Raw genomic sequence first — 10327 nt, 5'->3', positions numbered from 1 at the left:
GTTTTTAGGCAGATCTTGCTGTTGGTTTACCTGTTTTACTGCTGGCTGTGGTTGGCAAAAGGAGTTAAGGGCTTCATTTGCAGAAGTGCTGCGATCCTGTGTGCAAGACAGATAGAAAACCCAAGAATTCTGCTCATAGTGAATCACATCCTGCCTTTTCCCATCAGCAAATATTATTACAGTTATTATTATTATTATTTAAATGTTAGGACTGTCAACCAGTGGTTTGCAGTGCAAGCATTAGGAGGCACAACTGAGTTCATCTGACTTGATCCAGCAGAGGCAATGCATGCATGCTAATGATTTCGTTGCCTTATTTATGTCCTGATATGCTTTAAAAGATAAATTAATGTTCTTTTACCTGATCTCTGATGAATACCTTACATCCTCCATTAGGAACTCAACCACTTCCCAAAACTATTGCACACATCAGTCACTAGGAATGGTTAGAAATGTGCTGGTGCAGGGAACTGTAGTCTTCAGAGCTGCAGATTATTTGATAATAGGAATTCTTCCCTTTTCACGCTTATGTGTGCAGCTACAACAGTGTTTATATTCAGCTGATGAGCTTCAGTTGAAATATTTCTGGAATAAGTAAGAATTCACACAAAAGTAGTTGCACATCTTGTGGTTTTTTTATCAGCACTCATATAGGAAGCTGTGTCTTTTACTAGTGTAAATAAAGGGAATGATTGATGCTCCCTTGACATTTAGGGGCTGTCTTAAATGCAGTGCTAACATTTTCTCAACACAGCAACTTTTCTGAGAGACATTTTATTTTGCACAACAAAAACTGTTTTTCTGCCTTGCCTTGCACGCCCTCCCATCTCCGTGGGCACTGTAACAGCCTTCCCCAGGAGGAACAGCAAACAGCAGCAGCTGCAGCTTTCAGACACATCTGTGATAGAGAACCCAGTCTACACCATTCATAATAAAGATTTCTCTTTCTGTGGATGGTAAAATGTAAGAAACCACCACGAGGGGACAGCTGTGTGGTCCATTCCGTCCATTACTTGCTCCAGCCGAGGCCAGCACCAGGTGATGCTGAGAGCCCTTCAGATGTGTACCACTGTAGCACATCTCCAAGGAGCTGTTCTTCCCCATCATCCTCATGGTCTGATAGCAGTTATATCCTTCATCAGAGGCAAACCACTGAACTTTGCCCTGTGCTGTGGTTCCCAGTGCAGAAATGCAGGAGCAAGGGTTGCAAGCAGGTTGGCCCTCATGTTGGCCACTAAATCCTGGGCTGCTTTACATGTCCTGATATACCACTGGGCTGTCAAGTCACAGCCGTTGCCAAGATTAATGCAGGATGCATGCTTTTATCAGCAAAGTCTTGCCCTACCTGTCTTTGCTTTCACATCCACATTCAGAAAATGAAGATAAGAATCCTCAATTCCCTCTGGACAGAACAGTGAGAGGTGTTTATGTGTCAAGTCCGGGGAACACAGAATGGTAAATATTTATTATAATGTTGCTAGGGAGGAAGAAAGCAGACTCGAGGTGGTGACAGGAGGAAAGTGCTTCTTCAAGTCCACCTAATGAATGCCAAAGTCCAGGTTGCTGTCAGCCTCTGCTGCTCCATGGGAAATACTCTTGCTCCTTTATTTTGTGTTACAGTAAACGGAAGTTTGCGAGTGCAGAGTAAGAGATGGCTCAGGCCTGAAAGAGCTTTCAGTGCACCTGAACAAGGGATGAAAAGCCACGGAGAAAGAGATAGCAGATGGGATGGCATGAGGGCAGAGCCCAGCCTCCTGCACCTCTGCCGATGTTCCCTAGGAACAGGCTCTTCCTCCAGAAACGCACTGCATGAGAGAAATGATGGCAAGAGGCACATTGTCTAGGAATGTCCTTCTAAATGTTTTGTTGAGGATGATGTATCAAATGGCCAACTCTATCCAATGGGATGTAGCAAAGCTCTACTGCAAGGCTTGGATTTTCCTAGGGATATTTTCTTGGATTTCTGCTGCAAATGCAGCCCAACAATGCCCAGATAGCCATGTGCTGTGGGAATGTCCTCCCATGGCCTCCCAGTCATGGAGCCACCAGGAATGGGATCTGCCATAGGTGCTGCTGTGCTGCTGCTGGGAAAGCAAAACCATCCCAGCCAGAGCCCTTTAGTGCCAAGGAGAGTTTACACAAAGGTTTTAAATGGCACTATATCCAATACATTTTCAAATTAAGTATAAATTAAAAAAAAAGTCAAAGCAGGATGATATAAGTGGCTGGTAGTCTACTACCAGTTTTAGAGTGCAATATTTCTGACAGTAAGTGTAGGTTTCTCTGTGGACAAAAGATCTTGTGATTTATTGAGCCATTTATTAATTAGGAGATTAAAGTAAGAGTAGCAAAAAAAAAATAGACTTAGAGTTAATTATAAATGCTGTAAAAGAGTGTAAGAAGATTCATAATCCAGCTCACCCTTTATTCCTCCACAAAAACATTTAAAATACATTGAACTTTAAACCTGCTAAATCCTCTTCAGCAAAAAGACCTTAAACATACATAGAGGCTGTTTTGCCCTTTCTTAGTCAGGTCAAATCTAACTGTGTAAAATACGATTTAAGCACTAAAATCTGTCTGCATCTCAGTTGCACTCCTCCTCCTCCGCCGTGCCTGAACCGTGCTCCTTGCTGAGACCTTCCCATCCTGGTGCCTGCAGAAGTTCTTCCATCCGTTCTCCTTGACATATCCTCTGTGATTCACATCTCTTTCTCTTTGCTCCTTAAGGGCCAGCTCCCTGCCCTCACATCATTGTTAGAAGGCTGTGCGGTTCCCGATACCTATCCCTCCAACATCTTCACTTTTGTGAAACAAGAAAATCCAATTCTTATCTTTTGCTAAGAGTTTTGTTCCTATTTCCCACAGGACTTTTTTTTTTTTAGCAGCTTAATAGCCACAAGCTCTCTCTTTGCACTCGATAATCCCTTTGATCTTCTTCACTCATTGCTCGGCGGAGTGCCATAAAGATGGTACTACCTTTAATCTTTTTTGCCATTGATCAGTAATATTTCTGTCTATGATTCCTTTGCTGAAATTGCCACTGCATTTCCTCAACGCGTTCTTGGAGGATGCGTCACAACAAGAGTAGGGCTTCGGGAGAAGATCACAGTTGTTGGAATGGGCACTGTCTGAGGAGAAAGGTTAGGCCCAATAGTAACTATATCAGAGGTTTCACATATACGTGCTGTGGTGTTTTTTTCTAAAAAAAAACATCGTCTGATCTGTCTGTAAATGGCTTGAGGATGAAGTTACATCCTATTACAAGACAAACATGATGTTTACAGGAGCAAATCATAACAAGTTCAACTAGAGATCCAAAAGGAACTCTCCCTCCTTCTTGAATTCAGTGATTGCCAAGAGCAGATCAGCTGATGATGTGCCTGGCAACAACAAGGGATGCAAAGTAAAACCCAACATTTCTTCCACATTTTCATTGCCAGCAGCACCAGTAATAATTAAAAAAAAAAAAAAAGGCACAGTGAAGAAAGTGAGACCAGCATGACTTAGAGCTTCAAAAAAGGTAGGCACCAGATCAAGGAGGAATGCTTTGCATATCTTCATTATCCTGGATATAATTACGCTTCACTACAAATGTGCCTCACCCATCTCATTTTGCATACAGATTTTTAATCTTCTGCACTGTGAGGGTGGTAGGGAGAAGAGGGAGAAGAAGATTTGGTTTTGCCCGTTTTAAGTATCGGGAATCTGCAAAAGTGTAATTCAAATGTGAGTCAGAATTTTGAATGCTCTAAGGAACAACCACAGTTACAGACTTTTATGAAACTGAGATTGCAATGCAGAAGTGGGACAAATGACTTCATGTTAATCTGATAATAGTTAAAAAAGGATAGAGCCTGAGGTGGTGTGTTCAGCTCACGGTATGCTGTGCTCTGTAGGAAATGGAAAAGGGTCTCCAAGACCCCATTTAAATAAATAAAAAAGAACTTTTGTCTCGTTTGAATTCTAAGCAAGTAGGAGCCATTTGCATGACTGAAGGTCTTGCATTCCCCGAGGAAGGAATCTCTTCCTCGCAGCCTTGTGCTTGGACTTATTTTGTAACCAGCAGCAAAGCTGCCTTTCTCTACCCGCTCAATGTCTTCTCGTGCTGTAGTGCCTGAGTTTGTGATGTATAGCAGAGTGTCATCTGCACAGGGAGAAATTCTGCTCTCCACTCCCTTTGTATTTATACCTTGTATCTGTGAGTTATGGCATATTTTCCTGGCCAAGGTCTTGACTGCCTGAGAAAAGAGTAATGGACATATGGGAAATTCCTATCCAGCTTCTCCCCGGGATCTGGAATTTGGCTATTCAAAACATCCACCCAGGTCATGCAGAAGAGAAGTAAGGACAATGCTTAATACGCTACATAAATTCACCTCTTAATCCCAGACGATACAATTCCGTGAAGCTGTGAAGCCCTTTTACTCCCGAACTTCTTCTCAGGATAATTACCACTGCTGTCACTTTTGTCAGTGATAGGATGAGAAGTAATGGCTTCAAGTTGCACCAGGGGATGCTCAGGTTGGGTACTAGAAAGAATTTCTTCTCTGAAAGAGTGGTGATGTGCTGGCTCAGGCTGCCCAGGGAGGTAGGGGAGTCACCAACTCCGAAAATTGTGAATTGATGTGGCACTGAGGGACGTGGTTAGTGGACATGGTGGGGATAGCCTGGGTTAGACTTGGTGATTTAGAGGCCTTTTCCAACCTTAATGATTTTGTGATTCTGTGATCAGGAAGAGGGCGGAAGTAGAGGTAATGCAGGAGCGACGCCAGACTTCTGCATGTTCCTCATCTTTGGAAAAAACGAGGGGTTTTAAGGGAGAACAAGATCCTAGCTGGGACCTGAAAAGTGCAATCCCAGCACAGTTACAGGCCAGTGCTGGGGTGTCAGAGGCCATCCGTCTCACCACAGCCCATTGGATTGCTGTCAGCCCCATGGGGCCCCGCTGTGCTGCCCACCCTGGCAGGCAGGAGCATGATTGACTGTTCGGCAAAGCTGCAGGGCTCACTTTTAGCATCATTTGCTGTTTCTTGAATTATTTACTGCAATTATGCTGCTGATCCACAGAAGCATTGCTGCTGTGCATCATATCCAGATGTCTGCTAAAGCACTCCCAGGGCCAGATCCTAATTTTAGCTCCATCTGCAAAATATTCTCCTCTGGACTGGGGCCCTTTCTGTTTGTGTTGAACTCTGCAGCTAAGCAGACCGCTGGTTTGCAGAGATAAATTCTGTTCCTCTGATAAAAGGGCTCAGTGAAGAGCCAGGTTTTACCTGTGCAAGGTGAAAACAAGACAGACTTCCTCAGCATCCCCAAAAAACACAGGAGCCAGAGGGCTGGAGCCAGGGCAGAGACAAGGGGAAAGCTCCTTTGCACTGAGGACATTCAAGTTATAGACAGCTCAGAAACGCCCAAATAAATTCAAACCTTCTCTGCCATGCATTGGGTTGTCGCTTTGCCTCATCCTTGCCCTGAGTTAGGGAAAAGCCCTGAAAGTGCAAATCTTAACCAAGCCTTTGGTTTGGGTCGCCTTGTGGCCATCTATTATAGCACAGAAACATGGAATTTTAATGGTCAGAGCAGTGATACTCGTGAATGCTAAAGCACAGAATCATAGAAATGTTTAATTGGAAAGGACCTTTAAAGGTCACCCAGTCCAACTCCCTTGCAATGAACAGGGTCATTGCCAGGGACATTGACCTGTCACAGCCAGGTCAGGGTTCTCAGAGCCCAGTCCAGCCTGACCTTGAATGTCTCCAGGGACGGGGCATCCACCACCTCTCTGGGCAACCTGTGCCAGTGCCTTATCATAAAAAGCTTTTTCCTTATCTCCAGTCTAAACCTCCTCTCTTTTAGTTTGACACTATTTCCCTTTGTCCTGTCACAACAGACCCCGCTAAAGAGTCTGTCCCTTTCTTTCTTACAGCCCTTTTTAGACACTGAGAGGAACATCACCGGGACAGGCTGTAGTCAGAATGGACTACTAAGCATACTTTAAAAGATGCATCTGCTTAGAGGTAACCATCGGGGGTTTACCAGGAAGCTGGTGCCAGGAGCTTTGTGCTGGTTATGGCCACTGTGTTTGGGATGGAGCCACCTCCAGGCAAAGCAACCACCCAACACATGCCAGAAAACTGGATTTATTTGGGCAGTTGTGAGTTGATTATAACCTGGTTTTGATGTTTATTTCCCAGTTCTTCTGAAAGATTTTAAGCTCATTGTCCAATTCCAACAGTGGGTAGGAAAGGACTAAATACCAGAAAATTCACAAAGCATGGAGAGATGGGAAACCCATCCTGTTCCTCTTTGCTTCCCAAATGAAGCAACTGTTGTGTGACAAAGCTGTGCCTGTAGAAGCACATCAGGTTTTCCTGGCATGAAGGAGTTTTGGCGTCGGGCTCACATCTCTATTTATTGCCGGTGTTATTATTGACACCGGTGGCAGTTTTATGTATACAACACTTCCCAGCTGAGCTGTTGGGACCCCATGCAACTTGTTTTCAGAGCAATGCAGGATGCTTAACAACATGGGATTCAAATCCACGCTGCCTGTAAAAGGTATAATTATGGTATGGTGTGTTTATTAATAATAAAAGTTGTGGTGGGGAGTATTCTGCCTGAACTGCTGTGAGAAGCAGGATGCTTCCTCCATCTCTCAGTGGGCCTTCCCATCGCAGGCAGCAGTACTCTAATTAACTTTTGTCAAGTGGTTCATTGAATCTAGCAAAATGGAGCGATCCAGAGGTGCCTGCAGATCTGTCAGCTGCTACCTGAAAAATGGCTTTCTGTTCTGCGCACGAAAGGGCTTGGGAAACACTTGCTAATGATTGGTTTTCTAAATGCAGCGTGTCCTGGGACAACAGAGGTGCAGGAACTGATGGATAACTTGTGGGAATGGAGCAAAACCCAAGACTGCCAGTGTTCATAAATAAAAGAAGCAGAAGAGAAAAAGGAAAATCTTCCCCATATTGCAAGGCCCTCTGTGCCCAAATAAGGGACACTTATCATAGAATCACAGCAGGAATTAGGTTGGAGGGGACCTTAAAGCCCATCCAGATCCAACGCCCTGCCATGGGCTAGTTGCCCTCCACCAGATCAAGCTGCCCAGGGCCCCATCCAGCCTGGCCTTGAATGCTTCCAGGGGTGGGTCATCCACAGCTTCTCTGGGCAACCTAATGCAGAAGGTGGGAATAGTTTCTCTCAAGATGGGAAATAATGATGAATTCCAGGGACTGAATATTTAGTTTCCATTTGAGGAAGGCTAAAAAAGCAGCATTACAGCTTTCCAGGAGTCTGCATGCATGTGTAAAACCAAAAACCCGCTGCCTGAATTGTAAATTCTTATAATCTCTCTGCCTTCCCAAATCCAGAGGTTTTAATGCAAGAAGAGACTGTCAAGATCATTTCTTCCGGCTCAGAGCAGGATCTGAAGGGAGCTGATTTCCACCTAAAGGTCCTGCTGGGCACCCCCATCCCTGCAGAGTTCCCCCAGCATCCCCCTGGGATGCTACCAGCCAAGTGCTCAATAGAGCACTTACCCAACACCAAATCAGAAACCAGGAACTCGGCATTTCTGCACTGAGCCCGTGTTTTCAGAGCCTCCATTTGGGCATCCAGACCTATCCCTAGCACTTTTGTTTGCTTCCCTACACCTCACCCTGGGGCATTTCTGCATGCCATTCTGTAATGTATGATCTCTCCTGTATGAACAAGGTCAGATTTTAGCTCTCCTCTGTCTGAACCCCAAATCTGCCCTTTTCCAGGAAAGCGAGATCTCAGTCAACCCTGTTTCCGTGCAAAGGAAAATTTCTGTATCATTGCATGCAAATACATTTTATGTCTTTGTAGCCATCTAGCTGTCTATGCATGCACATGTATGTGTATATATATCCTGAAAAAGAAAATCTGCATTTCTTTGCGTCCGTGTGTATATATATGGATATGAAATGTAGATCCTCTTTCAGCTCTCAATCTTGTTATTAGCTCCACAAAATACATCCGTAAAAGTATATGAAATACTGCATAATTTGATAGTGCTCAATACTTTTGACTTCATTTCAAGCTGGGAATCCGAGCTACAATATAGAAGTTCGTGAGATCATAAAAACTGACTTTTAAAATTGTGCCAGATAGTGAAACTACTAACTACTCCATTTACATATGCGAGTATTATAATTACAGGTTATGTAAGCAAAATTTGAATATGAATGCTTGCTTACATTTTAAACGGAGCAACATGTAAACATTACATGGTCTTTAAAGATAGCCATTTATTTTCCTAACTTACAAATTAAAGGGGCAGATTTGGAAACTTGCACCGCCTAAAAACTTGAGCTGCTGTTGATAAAATGTGGTTTTTGCTGCATAGTGTATTTCTCAGTGGTAACATCAGCATAGAATTGATCCACGATAGAAGTAATGCAGAAGACAGAATTTAACATTGTTGGCTGTTTGGAGGATGCACATGTTGTTTGTTTCATAGAATCAGAGAACGGTTTGGGTTGGAAGGGACATCAAAGATCATCTAGTTCCAACCCCGTGCCATGGGCAGGGTTGCCACCTACCAGACAGAGCAGCAGATCAGGTTGCCCATGGCCCCATCCAGCTTGGCCTTGATTGTTGGACAGTATTTCATGTATACCTTGGAACAGGTCTTTTTGAGTCTAGGTTCTTACTTTTTTGTTTAAGCCTCTCTGAACAGTATTTCAAGAATCCTTGACGACTTTTGAACTGTAGTGCCTTGTGGAATCATAATATTAATTTATACAAACTGTAAACTTGTGTTGTTTCCAAATTTGCAATTCATCATTCAACTCTGAATAAATCATACAGTTTTTAAATGTAAAAATGCTTTTTGCTGTTATGCTCCATTGCAACTTCTTGTTGGTTATTTCTCAGGGTGGATTTTTATTCCTACCATAATCGTTTCTAATTGAATGTGATTTGCTGCCACCGTTCTGCACAGGGTGGCTGCCCATCAGCACCAGCTATACGATTTCCACTGGTGACCCATGCAGTGAGGCTGGAGGTGACAAGGAGATGGAGAATTTGAACCACTCACCTGCCAAAATTTTTCTTTCTTTCCTTCTTGGCTTTGTGAGATGCTCTCAAGCTCAAGTTTTGGAGAGCTGGAGCCTTCTCCCTGCACCTCCAGCAGCCTCAGTGCCCGCAGTATGTAAATTTGTGCCTTCAGAACTGATTCTGTGTGAAGTTGTGGTTCAGGAGTATTATTATTATTTAATGTCACTCTTGCAGTGGCCTAATAGTAATGCTTTTTTATAAAAATATATTATCATTCTAAACTTTGTTGTTAGCAAGACAAAGCAGAAATAACAGTACGGTGGGTTCAGCCATCAATATAGAGGGTTTATCATCAATCAAATCCATAAAGCTTTTAAGCTGTCTTGTTTTAAATTAAGGTTTACAATGCATTACAATGGGATTTTTAAAACTGTACACATTTTATCAGCTCCTCATGACTTTGTAAATGCTTCCTGATTAGTAGGTCTAAACACAACGGACTTGATTCAAAGCTGACTTTCACAATTAATTCCATTTATTTTGCAGGACATTATCCAGGGAGGATTCAAGTCTCCATTTTCAATCAAAGTCAAAATTAAATTGGAATTGACTTTGACATTCAGTAAAATCTAACAAGACTCAGTAAAACTGTTAAATTAAAAGTCTGCCATTATATGGAGATATTGAGCAGGATGTGGCATTGTGGCAGTGAAAGGGAAATATGTAAAAAGAAGCAATATTTGTAAGAGAATGCATGGCTAGGGTGCATGCTATCCATTACAATAGTGCTTACATGTCTCAAACAGGGCCGTGACTGCTCAGTGTTAAATGCCATTTGGGTACATCAGGGAGACATTAATGTGCAGTAAAGATCTTGCAATCATAGACAACACAGAAAAGGATGGAAAGGGAAACAGATGTGAAATGACTTGTCTGCAGTCAGACAGCCGTTCAGCGAGAGAACTGTGATTACAACCAAGTCTCCTCATTTACAGTCTGGTGCTCTGAATTCAACCAGCAAAAATCCCCTTTCCTTTCCTTATCATACCTGTACAACCTGGCTGACAGTCACATAGGAGAAGCCCTGCTGAGTTTGCAAGAGTGAATGCACTGCTGTCAGTTGCAGGAGGGGCTTTGTCCACAGTGGGACGAGGTCCCACCTGATCCTGCTCCCACACCACTAAGCATCTGCTCTGGAGCAAGGTGTTTGACTGGGGAGGAGGTCAGGTTGACATATCAGGAGTGCTTGATTTCCAGCCCTGGCTTTCCCAGTGAGCCTGCACAGAAGGCTGTTCGCCCATGA

This window comes from Numida meleagris, chromosome 10 (genome assembly GCF_002078875.1).
Source record: "Numida meleagris isolate 19003 breed g44 Domestic line chromosome 10, NumMel1.0, whole genome shotgun sequence".
Classification (NCBI taxonomy): Eukaryota; Metazoa; Chordata; class Aves; order Galliformes; family Numididae; genus Numida; species Numida meleagris.
Note: the sequence above shows the minus strand (reverse complement) of the source record.